This window comes from Conger conger, chromosome 2 (assembly GCF_963514075.1).
Source record: "Conger conger chromosome 2, fConCon1.1, whole genome shotgun sequence".
NCBI classification, from domain to species: domain Eukaryota; kingdom Metazoa; phylum Chordata; class Actinopteri; order Anguilliformes; family Congridae; genus Conger; species Conger conger.
Window position 1 is genome coordinate 17,113,893 of NC_083761.1, and position 19,975 is coordinate 17,133,867.

General features: G+C 41.2%; 1 protein-coding gene across 6 annotated transcripts in view; it reads right to left on the minus strand.

The window, feature by feature from the left end:
* LOC133122693 (carbohydrate sulfotransferase 15-like) overlaps positions 1–19,444 on the minus strand; it is a 45,052-nt gene extending 25,608 nt beyond the window's left edge. For 2 of the 6 annotated variants that reach the window (XM_061232791.1, XM_061232792.1), the window contains exon 1: positions 19,135–19,444. The gene's annotated coding sequence lies outside the window, so the exon portion shown is untranslated. Of the gene's footprint in view, positions 1–3,704; positions 3,962–6,358; positions 6,509–19,134 lie in introns of those variants that run through there. The other 4 variants (XM_061232796.1, XM_061232793.1, XM_061232795.1 and 1 more) reach the window with 4 other exon arrangements.
* Positions 19,445–19,975: the final 531 nt, after the last annotated feature.

Sequence of the window (19,975 nt, forward strand, 5' to 3'; positions counted from 1 at the left end):
CAATTTCACCCTCACCACTTTTGTTTTCTTTCCAGGTTATCACAATGTACACTGCGAGAAAGTTCTGGATTTCTTTGCTCTGACCGTTCACATTCAACTGCTGCCCTCTCGATCTCTCTGCTCTGCCACTTACTACACCAACACCAGGAAGGGGTTTTTTGAGATGGGTGATTCTGGACTCATCCTCCCTCTCCATCCACTGGCCTATTTCTTGAAGAATTGTCACTTCAGTTACTTACCCTCATAGGTGTTCTTTTCCTAACAACACCCCCCATAAATCTCTAGTTACTTATCAGGTAATTCCTCTCTTTACTGTTTACTTTTTTCTGTTGCTCCTCCTTTTCATCTCAGGCAAACTCTTTTTCTCATTTTGTCTGTCTCTCCCCCTCTCTCAAAGAAACCTCTTTCATATTCAATTGTTTTTCTGTGGTGGGTACTTTGGGAGCCTGAAGTGTGCAGCATTGAAAATCAGAAACACGGCTGACAGTGATGTGAACAGCGTCAGTAAGCCTACTTGCTTGTTTGTGGTGTTACCAAGCCGGGCAGCCAGCATACCCTGCTACTTATAGAGCGCACATGAAAGACATGTGAGCTGGGTTATATGCGCAAAAGCTGGTGCACACATGCTTACCAAGGCTGCAGCTTCTACTGAAGCATAAGTCCGCACAGAAAATTTACAGGACAGTCAGCGATATGGCTGTAACTAACACTTTGAAAGGGTAACATCTCGTTTCCTGATATAAGACATCAGGTATCCAATTTATGGCATTAGATTCATATCTGATACAGATGGCTGTTGATCCATGGTGAACATTCAGAAATGAAATTAAACTTTAGAGCCAGTTACTGACACAACACCTACGCATGTTCCAATAGTTCTGCCTACAGTTACAGTATTTATAGTGAATTACCACAATTATAGTAAGCTTGTGAATATTGTATCAAGCTGCTTTAAAAAAATGTAGATTTGTCCGCTCATACTTTTGATAATGAATGGAGAGAGAGAGCTAACTGTTACAATGGATCCAAAATGATACAGGCAACCCAGCCATACCGCCCTCATAGCCTCGGTAAAACAGGAGAGCCCCTGGTGAGTTCTATTTGTGAGGAACCCGACGTGTGTGTCGTCTGAAATGTATCTTGCTTGCCCACCATACTTGAATTGAAAGCATCTGTCGTTTCATAGACACGACATTTGGAGTCTGATTTTGACTTGTGATTGGTTATCATGCTTTTAGGAGGGAGATCTTTCGTTCTGTTAATTTTCCCCTACACATCCTGTGGTTTTAAAAGTGAAAGCGAGCCATGTCCATTTCATCCAACAAATTTAGCTTTTGTTTTACCCTGTTTTTAATGGGTTGTATGCAAACCAGAGGCAGCCACTTTGGCCCAAAGCAAAATACAATAAAACACTACAAAACACAAGTTGGATAAGGTCCAATTCTCATAAAGTACTAGTTATCCATAGCCAAGAACATGAAGTCTAGCTCACAAGGTAAGCTTACAGCATACTAAGTCGGTAAAGTTCTGGCAAGTCATAAACCAGAAGTGAGTCATGATTACAAGAAATATGATAAAGAGCAGCAAGAACATCAAGATGAAGACACAAGTGCAAGATAAAGATACACCTGCAACAAGACAGTGTTAGACAAAGACACAAGTGAAACTTGAAAGTGCTAAGTGTTGCTGCAGGCATGAGGCAAATAACAGCAACAAACTTCTGAAGCACATCATCCCAGTGTCTTCCAGTCACATCCTGAAAACGTGCAAATACTTGTGCTAAATGTGCTAAAATGTGCTCAAATTTTCCTCTTCCTACAAAACTATGGTGGCTCCTCAGAAACACCTCTGTAAAATTCAGGGCTGTACGATGCAGAGATGAACAGGGCTAAAGCAGCAGACCAAGGTAAGAGGGATTTGTTCACTGTGTTAGAGAACGAGCAGGCATGCTGCGTTTGGACTCTATTATCCTCTCCACTAAACCTCTTTCACAGCCTACCGCCATTGCTCTCCCCTCTCCTGTAAGCAAAAGCAATTAGACCACCAGAAGCAAACAGCAGTCAAATTGTTGCTTACTTCTGAGGAAAACCAAAGGGGTTACTCACTGTATGTGAGATACCATCAAATTATTTTGACAATGAGAGAAGAGCTTGTTGGGGAAGCGAGGATTATGTCAAATGCGTTTAAAACAGAAATTACTGAATCCAGCCGTTTTAACAGTCAACACCCTCGTTTAAATGTCCAGCACCGAACACTGATCAGAAGTGTGTCAACAGTTAAAATACCTCACTTAACCAACATTTAAAAAATATTTATTTGATTTAATTTGGTAATTATCAGATATGTCATCAATTAAATCGGCAAATTCTGTTGGATCAACCTTTATCAAAATGTACATCGGGTTAAAATTAAGAAATGTATTATGCATGTCTAATCTAAAGACATGGTACATCTACCTCAAAAATAATGAAGGTCACAGACACAGACACATAACAGTCACAAAGGAAATGGATGAAAGAAAATACCAAACCCCAGCAGCCAACATTCCAAAAATAATGGAAAAGTATAATGCCAGACCAGGGTGCAGGACTTAGATGTTAACTTCCAAGTCTACCCAAAAAGTAAAAAGCTAGGTCTGTTGTAAAGTTTGGGATCTGATAGCAGGATGTCAGCATGAGGCCTGTTAGGCCACTCCCATTGAGACAGACATACACACGCAGGCACACGCACACAGACACACACAGAAACACACACATTTGGCCCAATGGTGAATTAGGAATTAATTCCCTGACAAGCTCTAGCCCCTGTTTCCGTCCATACTTTCAAAGAGGCAAAGCTCTTGTAGGTTCCGAAGGGTAATATCGTATTTAGTAATCAGTCTCATTTAATTATTAAATTTAGCTACGTTATTAATAACGAACTCAATGGTAATGATTTAATAAATCATTCAACAGTCATACCGTTGAATTAATACTATGAATTCAACAACCACTAATATGAGTTCGAATTTTATAAGTAGCCTTATAAGTAGTTCTTAAATAGCTAGTTGGCTTGATTTAGTGTTTGAAAAACATTGACGGACAACCGGTTACAATAAAGGGGTATTTATTGAACACAAAAAACATATAAACACAGCTAAATAAGAAGGGCGTGACGGAAAAGTAACGCATTGAAGTGGGAAGAAAGATGGAGGACAAAGGAATGCGCGTACACGTATGCCCGCGTCAAGAAAGCGAGGGAAGGAGACAAAGGAAGAGGGAAAGAGCGCGTGCACGTGGGTACACGTAGCGGGCGAAGAGGATGGGGGAAGGAATTGGTGGAGAATGTAGGTAGGGCCTTATAATGGTGGACCTATGGTTCTAGCGCGTAATGGCGCGTACACCTAGCTAAAATTTGGGTGGTCAGGAGACAAATTAATGAAATCAGCGCAACAAGAGTACTTGCGCTTTGGGAAGCGTTTCCGCGAGTTTGCGGTGCTTGATTAAATTAATTTATAAACTTACAATCCACTGACTATAAGCCCGGAGGGTTATTTGTACGGAGGAGAGAGAGAGAGAGAGAGAGAGAGAGAGAGAACAATGTAATTGGATGATCATGTGGAAGTTGTAAACGAGAAAAACAATTTAACAAAGTTACATAAAGTTAATCTAACGATACAATGTGTATAACATTAACAAAACTAATGCCCAGATGCGCAGCCTTACTTGGGGGCGAATATCTGATGATATTCGACCAGTCTCAAACAGCTGACCGTCGTCAGCAGGCAAAGTTTCTTGCTTGGAGAATCTGTGATGCTCCAGGGAATTAACGCTGCCCAGGTACCGTTGTCCCGGGGGAAGGGCGTCTCTGGCGGGACCAGGGAAATCCGTCTCTGGCCTAACCAGGGGAAGGCGTCGTCGTCTCACGCGTGGTTGGAGGAGGAAGAGAAGCCGGTCATCTTCTAGCTCCAAAGTTGATTAAAACCGCACAATGTATGTGCGATCTCCGATAAAATATCGGGTCCTTGCAAGTATTCGGATGTGTATAATTTCAGAACTAGCAGGCCCAATGAATAGAACCGTGATCAAGGGTTCAGACACAAAGGGAGTGTTCTTAAAATTAATTAGATGGGAGTCTCTTTTGGAACGAACAGCATGGGATAGCCGTAGATTAGAAAGAGGCCGTGAAATTCGCGCCTGAGGCTTTTGTGAGGTCCAGCAGTTGCGTATTTCCGGCTGTTACTGTATTGGCTAAATTTCCATTAAATTACAGTGGGAGGCGGCATTGATTGCGTCATCAATGGCGTGGACAAAGGCGTTTCCCTGTTTCAAAAAGTTCTTACGTTGGCCCCAACACTCTCTTCCCCTCCATCTACAGAACTCTTCTTCTGTGGGTTTCCTGTTGTCTTAACCTAAGTTACCACACACTGGCCTGCTTATGTTTGTTGTATAAGTTCATTCTTCTCAGCAGCTTTGATTCCACTTCAGCTTAACAAATGCAAGAGGAAGGACTGAAGAACGAAGGAGTCTAATTACCCCAGTCTGGATGTTTACTATGTACACTGTGCATGACTGCTGGCTGCAGTCTAAAAGAGTTTATATGGAATTCAGTGTGTGCATGAGCAACAATCATGGAAACTATGTCTTGCTTAAAATGTAACTGATTTGCATATGGCTAGTCACATATAGCCAGTTTCCAAAGTGGTTCCCTTTTTTAAAGCTTGGATGTACTTCCACCCACAATCTTACAACCAAGAGGAGTATGTAGGGATGCAATAAAACAAGTTGTCTTATACTTGGCTTTAAAACATCCATGCTTGTTTCAATAAAGACAGTGACTACCTTCTTTAATCAGGTACACATGTCCTTGGCTAGAACTGTTGGCAATGCTGGCTATACTATTTGTTTTCAACCTCATCTAAAGAAAACACTGAAAGTGGAACTTTTGTGGGTGTCAACACTAAAATCCTACTAGCCTCTTTTTATCCAGTGGGTTTAAGTAAGATCACACTTCACTTCTATTGAAAATAAATAGCTCTTTTTAGAATGGATGCAATGAGTAAAGACCTCATTACAGTCTTACACCCACGTCCCTATCTAATTAAGATGTAGACCCGGTAATGTTGGGGACAGAACACAGTTCACTGTTATCCATGTCACTGATCAAATCATCTTTCATCCCAATCTTTGTACTAATATTTGCGTGTGGGCTATGTTATTATTGTCTATATTTGTATTGTTGCCTGCTATTTTCTGTTATCTGGGAAGTCATGGTGACAATGAAGCTATTAGAAAAAGAGCAAGAAGAAAGAAATAATAATAAAAAGACAACATTACTAAGAAAGCCCACACATTTTCTGGCAAAAGTAAACATAATTAATAGGAAGGATGACTTTTTAAAGAGTGACCCATTTGGAGCTGAAGTTATGAAGTATAGACGGTCTGCATATTTGAATTCTCTCATATTCTCTGTCACTGAGTACAAAACCGACTTTGTCTCTCATACACTCTTTCAGTGAGACAATAAAACCAAGTCTGAGGCCTTTGGATGCGTACAAAAGGCTGAGTTGAGGATAAAGCTAGGAAAAGCATGCACACCCAAAAGTGTTGCTGTTGACATGATTCATCACACACATGCCGAATGACTCTTGTGCAAGCTAAAAGTCATCCTCCCCCATTCCGTTTCTCCTCCTCATGAACCACGAAACAGGCCAGAAACAGGACTGTTTATTCCACTGTAATGTAACCTCTCCACACGTGTCTGTCGCCGCAAGCACAAACTCATTTAACAGATGGAGGCAAACCAGAGAAAGGCAAAGGGCAGTAGTTATTTGAATACAGCTACATCAGTAAATTTGTTCAGGAGCAGAGGTCATGGAATTTAAAACAAGCACAATTAACTAAATTCATCTGTGTGTGCTTTAAACATGTATGAACATTTCACATATAAAATGTTAAAAGAAACCACGGCTTGAATTCAATCACGGCTTGGATTCAATGAAAAGTTGCCCTTGACTGTGACAAAATGAAACGATTTTTTCCCCGGCGAAACAATTGGTCCAATTCAGCAACCATTCAAAAAACCTAATTTTCCCATTCAAAAAAATAAACACACAGCATTATAAAATGTGCTAAACTGTGAAATATTCAGGGAATTCACTTATTTGTGAAGGCCAAGCCTTGAATCAATGCATTGGCTCATTCAGCATATGAAAATTTTGCATATTCGGTAGCAATGAAAACTTCAAGGTCTTAAGTGTATTAACTGTCAGTACATGAATATGAACCCGAACAAAGAGAGATTCGCAACAGCAAAACACACAGGTATAGCATAGCTGTAAAGAAGGACTGATGATTTGAGACTCCACTATAAAACATACCATTCTCTAAGAGCAATTAGTCGTCCATGCTACTCACTCAGGTCTTTATCACAGTGAGATACACATCTCTTGTTGTGTAGTGTGGAAGATGGGAATGCGGATTGAAAAATACAGCATGACGCGCCTCCATTACAACAGTGCCATGACCTGGATAATGCAAACTGATGCCTATCAGCTGGCTGCAGGATTTTAAAGGGAGCTCGACAGAACTGATTGGCTTGGGAATCCAGAAAAAGTGTGTTGTCAGGGCTTTTGGCAAGGTACCCAGGTTTTCGGGTCAATGAGCTGATCGCACACGCTGGCGCGCCATCCAGACGGCGAGGACCGTGGTTCAGAGCAATCACCTGACCCACCGCTATTACGCATGCATCGCTTTTCAGCGCACAGAGCTACTTTCTTTCACCAAATCCCACGCATCCTGACAAAATTGCCATCCTATACACTACATTGACATCTTGGCTCCTCCATTTTTAATTTTAAGATTTTTGCCAATAATGAGATATGGTAACTGTCACCAGCAATACATTAGTAGAGAACAGGAGAGCTCCAAACGGTCATCTGCAAAATGAATCAAAAATTAACCAAAAGCCTCTCAACAGGAGACACAAAGTCCATGAAGTGCGTACTGTGGTTAAGTACACACTTCACGATCCACGGCGTTTTCCACACACAGTGCAGACACCCAGAGTGTTCACTGCAGAAGGGACCCTCCTCAAGATCCCACCCCAGGCCCCTCAGTTTGCTTTAGCAGGCCCCCCGCCCCGCTATGTTTACTTAGACAGCCTGCTGATCTCAGACTGGGGATGTACACATGACTGGGCAGCCAGTGGCCCATGACCCTCCAAGAATGCATGTGGATTAATGAAACTTATTACTGGCAAGCTAACGGCTGCCTTCTCTCCCTCTCTGAAGTAGAGTGTCACTGGGCGGGTTGCGCAAGTCGACCTTGAAGCGTCCAGGAAGAAACCTGGCAAAACGACAACGCGCAGTTTACAATTTCAGTTAAGGATGGGTCAAACTATGCTTCTGCTTTGCTTTAATGAGAGGAAGAAAATAATATCCTAGCTAGAAGGCAATTAATATTCAGGCTAAGGAGTGAGTTTAAAGTACAATATTAAATCAAACTGAATGAATTGGTCAAGCGAGCGCCTCCTATCTTAATTACAAACAATTAATATTCACTTGCCATTGATCCACTTTTGTGCGCCTCGTAAAACCTATTCCCTACATGCAGCATTTCTGGTGCAAAAAAAGAGTAAGGTGCTCTTGTGAGAATAAATCTCAATAATATATCCATTCCCTCAGTGCACAGACTGCTAGTAGATTGTAGCGCAGGCAATTTAATCACAACTGTATCTGCTGGGCCAGCTTGTGACAAATGGAGCAGGAAACAGAAGTTATGACAACAGCCGCACATTCATCTTCCCTGCTTAAACTCCCCATAATGCTGCCCTTCACCAAGTCTGCCAGGGTTTACGACGGCCACACGAAAAAATATAACACGCCCCGCCAGGTGGGCAGGTTTTAAACCACACAATATGTAAAATGCTGCAAGTATTGTAACAAGAAAAAGGCCTTTTAAGGGCATATTGGAAGAGTGAACACTAGCTGGAGATGGTTGCGCGTGTCTAGGCACACAGTCATTCTGGGTCTTGTAGAAAAGTGAACACTAGCTAGGGATAGATGTGCATTTCTAGGCATTCGTTTATTACCTGCAAGAGTGAAATACAGCTGTGGACTGTACACAGTAATGGAAGTCTACTAGAGAGAACACTAGCCATGGAGAGACTCTCTTGATTTATTTCCCAAATTCTGCACAGGAGAGAAAATTGGGTTGGCACAGGGCAGGGCACCGAGGGATGACGTCCTCTGGAAATTTTGAGCGTGCCTGGCAAACGGAACTAGACGACGACCTTTCACCTCTGTCTGACACAGAGTCATGAAGGCGCTGGCTGGTGTGTAAACAGCAGGGAGTGTTTTCTCTGGGTGTTCCAGAGGTAACAGGCAGGTGTGGAGAAATGTAGCACATTTCTGCCGAGAAAAACATCTAAGGAGTTCCACTGGAAAACAAACTTGCCTCCCTTATGTGCACTCCAAGCAGTGCACTGAACAATCAGCACAGCATGCATGTTGATCAATGCAAGGTCCAGGTCATGGCACTGTTGTAATGGAGGAGCGTCATGCTGTATTTTTCAATCCGCATTCCCATCTTCCACACTACACAACAAGAGATGCCATTATCTCACTGTGATAAAGACCCGAGTGAGTAGCATGGACGACTAATTGCTCTTAGAGAATGGTATGTTTTATAGTGGAGTCTCAAATCATCAGTCCTTCTTTACAGCTATGCTATACCTGTGTGTTTTGCTGTTGCGAATCTCTCTTTGTTCGGGTTCATATTCATGTACTGACAGTTAATACACTTAAGACCTTGAAGTTTTCATTGCTACCGAATATGCAAAATTTTCATATGCTGAATGAGCCAATGCATTGATTCAAGGCTTGGCCTTCACAAATAAGTGAATTCCCTGAATATTTCACAGTTTAGCACATTTTATAATGCTGTGTGTTTATTTTTTTGAATGGGAAAATTAGGTTTTTTGAATGGTTGCTGAATTGGACCAATTGTTTCGCCGGGGAAAAAATCGTTTCATTTTGTCACAGTCAAGGGCAACTTTTCATTGAATCCAAGCCGTGATTGAATTCAAGCCGTGGTTTCTTTTAACATTTTATATGTGAAATGTTCATACATGTTTAATGCAAGCTGACTTGATTACACCTTAAGTTTTGCACTATTGACAGAAAACCAGAGTCACCAGAGCTATCGAAACAGCATAGATCCTGGTTTTATGAAAGGGAAAAGTGTACTGCAACTGGCCAATTGCAACAATCTGTCAAACAATTTGTATCAGAAAGCAGGAACATGACACATCCCCAGTTGACAGGTTTTCATTGCTCGTTTCCACAAAAACCCCAGAGGTACTGTAAATGGAAAATTATCACATCATCTTAGATGTGTAAAGACCAGGCTCCCACCAGGTTTAGGTTATAGACATACATAAAACCCACATCTGGAAGACATATGCTGTGGCAAAGAGACAAACAGAAGCGAGTACAGGAAAACTTACATGCTGACTGACATCCTTTTGCAGATCTTATATCCTGTCCTATATATTCCCTCTAAGTAGGGAATTCCCTCCGCCTCAACAATGATAAACTATGCTGCCGCCAATATTGACACACCATCTGCCCCTGAGGTACAGAATAAAGTGCACTGCTAGATTGAAGCTGTGAATCTGTGTTACAGTGCACCACCAGTTCTGGTTTGCAATGAAAAGGTGTGGAATTAAGTGGAATTAACAGGACACTGCAGGGTGTGAATCACACTTCAGGGTTCCTCCGTGGCTATTTCCAATAAACTGACCAAACAAAGCACAACTTTTACAACTGAAACTTCCACATCCTCCAAGGAAAATGGCCTGTTACCATTAATTGAGTCTGTAATTAAAACAATCAAATGCACACCATCTTCCAAATTGTTTTGATAGAATCATACAAGAATTTTTATTTCTTAGATTCGACTGCCAAAAATCGTACTGTAGGCATCACAATGCAGAAACGGTGGCCAGCCCCCAATAAGTGATTCAAATGCCGAAATAATATTAATGGACAGCAGGCAATTTTTTAATATGCAACACTGTAACCATGAGCGTTATACTCACCCAACAGTGTATATCATTGTGAATTCAAAAAGGTTAATTCCCCCTTTTCTGTTCTTTTCAATTCTATTCAATTTGGCATTGAATTCCTTCCCCTAACCCCATGAAACCTGTAAATATAAAACCTGATTACAATTCAACTTCAAAGCTTCAGCATTGGCAAGGAATGTAATTACGCCATATGCCATTTTTCATGTTTCTCCATTCTGCCCATCGCAGTCCAGAACTCCACTATCAAATGTTGGATGTCCTCCCCAAACTGTAAAGGTCAGCCACCATTTTTAGAATTCCTCCCCCAAAAAACGTAGTCACCTCAGATGTGTTTTCACAGTGGTGCCACTCAACACAGATTGGAGTCGGGCTGGGGGAGGGGAGTATTCCATTTTACAATTACAACGGGGACCAACCCGAATCTTGGCAGCGAAACGTAACCCAAAGTACGTCCTCCGAAATCCACCTTTTTCCTCCATCATGCTTGCTCTGATGAAGCAAAAAGGATGTTTAGCTTGGGTGGCCAATGCTACTTTGGGGCCGGGCGCAGCTCAATATTCCTGAACCTTTCCAGCAGCCCTGAAGCTTATCTTCACTGCAGAGGCTCTACCAGACCTCCCCCTCTCTCCCACAGGCTCTCCTGGGGAGCCATGCTGTGTATTTTCTGCAAGCCCCTAGAGATAAATCATCAGATACAGGTCAACGTCTGGCAGATCTCTCCATTCTCACCCCCAGAGGAATGCGGAGATATATGTTAAAGAGGTAAAGGGACATCAACATTTTTCAACTCCGTTTCTCCATTTGGAAATGAAGTGTCTGTCCCATATTGCTGTAAATCTGCATTCCAATGCGTAGATGGGAGCACAGTGAAAATTATTTATTCGTCGTCGCACTATACAGACTGATTCAGCAGTGACACAAATTTCCCTGAATGTTGAAGTGGAAAGACCTATAATGAATCACTCGGGAAGACAAGTGTATAACACCTCCTGGCTATAATGTCGTCTCTTAATCCTGTTGTCAGGATTGATTTGATTTTCCCTGTTACTCTAAATCAAGTTTTGGATCAATGCTTCAGAGTCATGCACTGTATCAAGCCACCAGAACACCGCTGACTGTTTGTCTCAAGCAATTTCACAAGCCTCTCATGCAAAGAATGTCATTTTTTGTTGCACAATCTTTGCTGACTGACAGTGAACTTTTAATAAAGCCTTGTTCTCAATCCTGAAAACGACTTGTGCAAAGTGCTCTGATGTGCGTACAGTGAAACCCCCTCCATAAAATATTTTAATTGAACACTATGATAGGTTTGTATTAGGAAACCTATAGTTCAAATTCTATGATATTTGATGAGACTAATACTGTAGGTTTTTAGATACATAATAGATTCATAAAGAACTTAAAGATGGTTTACTATACCGCCATATGCACACATATTGTATTGCGCTGTGTTAAAAATGATCCATTAAGGAATGAATTATGGAGCCCTGATATTATTTGTGAGTTGGCTGTTATTGACTACAGGGAACCTGGGTGTTTGATCACTTGCAGCTCATCAATCAATGGGACAAATGGCTTCGGTGTACTGGAGGCAAATTGCCAGGAGTAGTGAGGGTGGGGGGCTGAGCACGGTTTTGAAGGAAAAGGAGCACCCATCATTAGCCCTAAATGTTTCAGACTGGAGATACGTGGCTAACATTAAGAATAAACAAATGACAAATGTTCCTCATCAGAGACCCAATCAATCTCCCCCTCTCACCTACCTGCATTCTGCTTGAGATAGCATTCTAATGCTATGCGCTGCTGTCAGACATTCTGTGGCTAAACGTTAGCCTGGCTCGTTGTCACATGCACAATGCTCATCAGTCACAAAGCTTTTACTACACTGAGGTTTCACCGCTGAGAGACATACCGCACAATAGAAGTTAAACGTGGTTCTTTTTTTCTTCTTCTTTTTCATTTGAATCAAATTTTTTGCTGTCACAATGACTGGATTTCGCCAGCTCCATGTTCTGTTTTCTCCTCTTTACCTTTGCTGGCTCCTGTCAGACACTGACCTTGACCACTAACCGCTGACCCTGACCACCAGATACTGAACACTGACCCTACTGACCATTTCACTCCCTTTAGTAAAATGTCATGGTGCTTGACTCTGTAGTGGCACCATTGCTCATATAGGAAAGTCTCTCATGCCACACTTTCATTAATGGGCTGTCGCTTGAGGAAGATTTAACCTTCCACTGTGATGAGTGTCTCTGTACTGGAAATAATCAGCTGCAGGGACCACACGGTCAGAAAGCCGCACACTTCCGTGTCACTATCGCCAACAGACCAATGAAAGGTTAAGTAGACCCTGGTGCTAAATTTCTGCACCAGGGGCAATATCCGTGAAGGAGCTCAATTACGGCAGGTTCACAGGCAGCCATGCATAGCTACTACAACATGCAGTTTCTATTTATGTTGCAGGGGTTCCACATACAATTTTTCCATCCATCCATCCATCCATTATCTGAACCCACTTATCCTGATCAGGGTCGCAGGGGGGCTGGAGCCTATCCCAGCATACATTGGGCGAAAGGCAGGAATACACCCTGGACAGGTCGCCAGTCCATCGCAGGGCACACACACCATTCACTCACACACTCATACCTACGGGCAATTTAGACTCTCCAATCAGCCTAACGTGCATGTCTTTGGACTGTGGGAGGAAACCGGAGTACCCGGAGGAAACCCACGCAGACACGGGGAGAACATGCAAACTCCGCACAGAGAGGCCCCGGCCGACGGGGATTTGAACCCAGGACCTCCTTGCTGTGAGGCGGCAGTGCTACCCACTGCACCATCCGTGCCGCCTACAATTTTTCCTTCTGTTTTAATTTAAAAAAGAAACACAAGCACACTTCAGACCTGCTCCACATCCAAGCCATCACAAGAACAATGTCAAATAATATATGGAAATGCATAATTCAAACATCAACATCAGTAATCGACAGTAGTCAATGCACATACTGTAAAGTCAAATATATCCAAATTCTGGCTTGTTTTAACATACTGTAGCACCTCATATGCAGAAATCTCAAAGCCCTTTACAGATACAGCATCCCTTGCTATAATACCTACAGCCAGACCCACCCAAGTAATGGACAGCAGCCATTTTGTACAGTCCAACACACATTTGTTACAGTGAAGAGACAAGAATGTAAATATCCACTTAGAGTTTGGTATGAGTTCATGGCCAGACTGACAGAATTAGTCACATAACAGGTGTTATGACTTTGCTACAAAAATCATGGGTTTTTAGGCTATAATCACAAGCCTACCTTGCAGTGTAAACAGTGGTGAGATTCATTACAGCATAGGGAATAGTGGTCTAACCTTTCTCCATGACTGTGTCATTTATAATGCGTTAAACAGCTGAGTTTAGTATTTTCAATGGTCCCTGCTTTCTCCTGAATAAGTCAATGATGTTCACAGTCGACTTATTCATCGAGCTAGAAGTTGCAATAGGATGCTATCGCATTGCAATGCCATTTGTGTGTCTTATACCTGGAAGACTGTTGCAAATAGCTTGATCAACCTGCTTCATCTGAGATCAAAACAAGTTTTCACACTACAAATGGAACATGTCTGGGGTTTCCCCCCCCTGCATGGTTTCATCATCTTGGTCAGTCTGGCCTCCACAGAGATTAAAAGCCAGAAGATATAACTCAGAACGGTCTGCGCTCCAGGCAAAACTAATACTGTGCACAGGCCACTGAAAATCCTCTAAGGGCCCAAATATTGCTTTGTATTTTCTTCACTTATAAAATATGGAGCCTTGGGAAAATAAAAAGATTAGGGCTGAAATTAAAAGTGAGCGGGCATATTTGTCCATGCTGCAATGGTGGGAGTAGGGGGATGGGAAACAGGCGTCATGTCTCTGGAAACTGGAAGTTGATATGAATCTGAAGAATAGGTCTGGGAGGACTCTACAGCTGCTCAGAGAAAAACAAGCCTGTCCCAGGAGAGGACTCTAGCAGTCAATAGCCCCTCTTCTCCCGTGCTTTGTCTGACAAGGTCTCCCTGTATTTACTGGAAAACCAAATGAGGGGACATGGTGAGAGGGCATTTGGCAGCCAAGAACCAGGATAATGGGGTGCAACACAATGGCTTTAAGTGGTTTATATTTCAAACCAATGCAGACTGGCCAATACGTTTACATGTCTGTGTGGCTGTGAAAGCAGCATTTATTTATTCGTAATGTTAATATTTCGGTTTGGAAAATGTTGATGCTCAGAACTTAGCAAGGCACAAGTGTTCGAAAACTTCTGCTGCAGTTTCTAATATGGCCTATTGTAGGCCACAAGAGATTGGCTAGTATATGAGCTCAGGCAATTCCAAATTTAAAAAATGTTTCATCTACAAAAATACAGGACATTGACACTAAAATTGCCTTCCAGCTGATGCCTTTCCCCAGACGTTTGTCAGCCTCTCTGAGGTAGCCAATTCCAAATAAATAAAAAATGTAAACTGAAAAAATGCAGGACATTGACACTGAAATTGCCTTCCAGTTGATGTCTTTCTCCAGTGGTTTGTCAGCCTCTACGAGTTAGTAAATTAATCTTTGGTTTCCTGTTTATTCCGAAGACCTCCAAAAGTTAACACAATCTTGAAAGATGTAGTCCCCATGCCAAATCTAGGTTGAAATGCATACTAACCCTCAGTCTCACAACAGCAATGACCAGCGAGAAGAATGGTCAAAATAAAGTAGCCTTACTGAGACTAACTCATATTCAAGATGCACAAAGAAATCTGAACAGCATAATTTAAAAACTTGGAATTAACAAAACTGGAGTCCCTGCATTCATCATGATAAAATAGCAAATGCAGGCAGAAACTTGACCAGAGGACCCGTGTACCTGACCTCATGGCACAAACTTGTGAAGCCATATGAAAGATTGTGATTTTTTAATGAGCAGCAACCAAGTAATTAATGGAGCCTGTGCTAATGTGTATCACATGTGCCATTTGTGTGCGGCTACATTCCTTCCATTTCATTGCAGACTGGCAATTAAAATACAATAAAAACATTTTATAAACAGGAATCTAAGAGTAATGGAAAATACAATCCTTGTTTGGCAAAAAATAGAATACAGCAGTATTTTACTGTGGCTTCTCTTCAATTGTCTTAGCCAGTTTCTGCCTAACAACAAATTAAGATGTTTGATCTTCAGATCATCTCATCAGAACATTTTGAAAGTGACTGTTGTTAATAGTACCTTCAGCGTTATGATTAAATTAAGTGAATGATCACATGTGCTCACTTAATCACAGATTATAGCAAGAATAGACTATTTTAGTTTTTACTTATGTTACATAAAAGCAGCTTGGCAGCTGGAGGTTGATATTTTAGCATAATGTAGCCAGTCACAAGGCTCCAATGAGGTGAAAGTGATGTTAATGGCAAATGCATATTGATGGAAAAAGATGTCTTTTATAAATAGATCGTTGAACTTCATTAGCATGTGTACTATGGATTTACATACAGATACAAAAGGCCATTGATAAATTAATGCAATCCTATTTAAAGAGATATACAGTACTCAACCATGTTTTATGGTCATTTAAACAGAAGGGAAAGCAGTGAGCTTTTCTCTTTGTCAAAAGTGCACGTACCATCCATAGGGACTTCACCTCTTTTCCCTCCAAATGAATTCACTTGATAACATGCTGAAACTATCAACGGACGTTTCTATTATTCTCGGTGCACACTGAACGTATCTAACACATACATACACACACAGAAAGTGAGAGAGAGAGAAAGGGAGAGAGAGAAGATAAACCCTTCAAAGCAACCTTAGATCTACTGAAACAGGCACAGACATCATGCCAGTGAAAATGTGTGCTAGAGAAACACAGCTTCAGCATCAGACTTTGTAACAGTTATGAAAAATCGAGAAAACCTTTCTGAAACCCTGCTTTAAAATCAAAACTATATGCCTCGTAGACGAAATGACAGCTTGTTATTTAAATCTTAGCCTTATCGTTCATCCCACTCACTGTATAATAATGCACTTAACTGCACTGCTTGTGCAGCATTGGAGAAAATGACACTATTTTATCACCTCGCCTACACGGCATTGTTCTCTGATTTTAATAAATAAAATAAAAACATTTTAATTAACAGGCACAGAATGAGAACATGAGGGAAAACTAAGCATGTTTCTGCACCTTACTGTGAGTATCGCTTGATGAACCTTTAAATATGACCGTGACTGCAAATGTTTAAATCTCCACACTTAGTTGACTCCCCTGCAGAAAAAATAGCACAAGCTAGGTTTTGAAAACAGCTGGTAGCTGGTTGACCAGTTAAACCAGCTCTATGCTCAACGTGGTTTGACCAGCTCAAGCTATGTTTTGAAACAGCTGGTAGCTGGTATTTTAAGCTGGTCACAGCTGGATTTTACACCAGGGTATACTGACATTTTCAGTCCTGCATATGTGTGAGAGAGATCCTTGTGTCAAAAAATCTCACCTATTTTGTGATTTGTACACCCTTTCTAAAAACCTGTGTCTAGATGTCAGAGGTTCCTCTGCAATCAGATGGGCTCAGCAGCCTTCTTTCTGTTGCTTTTCAAATAAACAGGTTAATCATTTACCACCCTTTTTATAATTTAGTTCCCCCCTCTCCCATTCAGAAAGCAAAGCAATCACACATCAATGCAAGATGAATGTATGTGTTATTAACAACACCTTAACAACAAGTGGATGCACATAACAACAAGCATGTAACAACAAGTTCTTGCATCAGACATACTGAAAAAAGTGTGTTTCTTGTGGTAACATTTCTGCACCATCTTTCAAACTTTCTGTGGAATTATTCTTCAGACCTTCAGTTCCCTCCTCTCTCAGGGACATGCAGTAGTAAGTTATATTCCTGGAGACAGACCTTCTATTTGAATGCAGAAGTGTGATGATAATAAATGGTCCATTTTATATGCAGGTTGTGCTGTGCTGTTCCAAGGTCAGGGGAGTGATGACTTTGGGCCCTACATAAAGCCACTCTAATTTGAATGGACCAGAATCAATTTAGCAAAGAAAATGAAAGTGCTGTACGCTGATTGATTTAAAAATGCTTTGAAACAATGACAATTTGTTATGAATTAATCTCCATTTTTCTTAGATAATTAGCTGGTAGTGTCCGGCCACAGATAAGGACTTTAAGTCAGGCGGTTGCAGGTTTCAATCCCAGGAACAACTATCACACTATGTGAGGCACATAAGTGTAACTGCACATAAATGTTCTGCTATGAAATACGATAATAAACAAAATACAAGACACTGAAGCTGACCAAGAACCAAAAGTGCCTATAAGCAGTGCAATGTATTCAGCCATGTGGTAAATACATAGAATGTTTCATATTCAAGGCATGTACTCTACATGCAGTTTTATTTTTTCATTTATATCTGTTCTAAAGAAGAGTTGTGCCTTGCTGTGAAGCAGTTGGGGCATTTTTGTGTGTGTGGGTGTGTGTGTGTGTGTGTGTCTGTGTGTGCGTGTGCTTTTACTGATCAAGCCAGGTACATACTGCATATGTCTGTAGCCTTACACTGCTGTTGAGATGAACAAGGAAAGTACAGAAATGCAATGTCTCCACAAGAGGAAACTCCAAGGACAACAATATATCACCCCTATGTATGACAAATCCCAAACCTTAAGATCAGCAAGTAAATCATAGGTGTAGTACTTCAAAAGGATAACAACAATAACTCCACATTTGGAATATGTTCTGGTGTAGTTATATAAATGAAAATAGGGTGAATTTTGATGGAGAAGAAGAACAAGAAATGGTGGCTCTCAGACACACACTAAATTCCTCTTCACACTCATTCTCATCCTCTGCAGCTGCTGTATAAAGTACTGATCTGGTGCTCAGAGAAAACTGTAATCTGGTGTCAAGAACCCAGACAAGGCATTTGCACACCAAGGTGTAACAAGCTCTCCTTCAAATGCAGCCATTCATTCATCATCCAAAGGGCAAGGATAATCAGCAAAAGGAAATATATTGCAATAAAAAATGAAAATTAAATATTGTAAGAAGAAATGAGGAGTACTGTTTTATATGCATTCCCATTTAATTTAAAAATCGAGACTATTGCTTCCAATTGATTCTGTTATGCTGTTTTATAGGCTACGCGTTTGAAACCCTTACGCACGTCTATCCCCACTGCTTTGTGTGGTTGTCCCTGTATGCCACAGTGGATCCCTCCACACAATAGCAAGTGGGCGAATCCCTCACACGTTCAGAAGTAGGTGGGAAGTTACCAGAGTTTATCAGCGTTGTGGGTGTGCGTGTAGTCTATTCTGAGCCAGTTAAGATGGGCAAAGCCCTACATCGCATCTTTTGTTTTCAAGGCAACCACTTATTGCGAGAATAATCATTTTCAGCAAGCACACATGGTTCGATGTGACGATTTGTTTTTGCACTGCTAATGCTACTTATAACTCACGCCTTTATTGGATGACATCACAAATACGGTTTTTGTTCTTTTAAATGTTTTCTTGATATGGAAGTAATTCGACAATGAAGCCTTATCTCGGTTTCAAATACAGTGCACGTGTAGCCAACTAGCTCGTTCACTCAATTCAGAGAATTCCTAAGAACCTTCGTAGATTTATAGTTTACCGTTCGGCTATAAAGATATCTGAAGACATAGAAAGTCTTTCATCCGGCACCAGCCGCTCGCAGTGAAAGACACCCGTTATACTACCGAGTCTGCTTAACATGAATGAAAGCGAATGGAAGCGTTATAAAACACCGGGATGAAACGGAGGTCACGCAACTATGCGTGGTGCGATAGATAAAGAGTAAAACGAGCATAATCTATAACCCAACAAAATGTTGTGCTAAACCACGGACAAAAACTGAACTTAAAACAATGACAGCATGAGATACCGGCTCTCCAATCGCGTTCCTCGATTGTATTGTCTGTAACAGATCTCGAAATGAACATGTCAAAAAACATGTATCGTGGAGACAAACATTTTCATTAATTAAAAAAAAGAAGATTTCAAAAACAGCCTACCATGAGTGTGGACAGTTTATTCTGTGAGTTCGAAGCTTTTTCAGTTCATCAACGCTTTAACAAGTTCCTTCATGAATATGTTTAATCCCCATATGGTTAAACAAAAGAAAGAATGAATAGCGCTTGAAGATCCTTGTCCTTTCGCTTACTTGCAGTGGGTTCTGAGTTATAAATTGAATGTGTATATGCCTATGGGAGTCCGTTTGAATGTCGTTGGAGATCGTACCGTTTCCATCCTTCTGAGTAGGTGTTTCTGAATGTATACGGATTTCTCTTCCTCAGAGTGATTTTCAAAGCTGCAGTCACATAGTCGAAGGGGGGTAGCTTGTGGGGGAGGGGGCGGGGATAAAGAGGGGCAAAACGACTGGACAGCTGCACGCAGCGGACCCTACTCTTTGCCCACACCCTCGCTTACAATCTGAAATCTTACTAGTGTCTACAGTAATGGATAATAAGGATAGGGTTACAGCACGATGAAATGAAAGAAAAGTTTCAACGAGGGTAACTTTGTCATCTTCTTAGTCTTTCGTAATCGAAGAAATAAACTTTTATATTTAATTTTGAAGTAGGCACTAGGTGAGCTACATATCATAACACCGTAATGGACCAGCGAACTATGGCGTGGTAGGTGGTGGTACTAGGTGGAGATTTATACATGTATAACTCAACTTTGATGTAACTTATTATTTAATAATTTATAAAAAAATCTCTTTCCAAAACAATATACTGTAACCGTTTGTGTGTGTGTGTGTGTGTGTGTGTGTGTCTGCGCATGTGTGTGAGTGAATATGTCAGCTGACTACCCATGTAGTGCTACTAGTCTACTGGGACACCCCTGTCT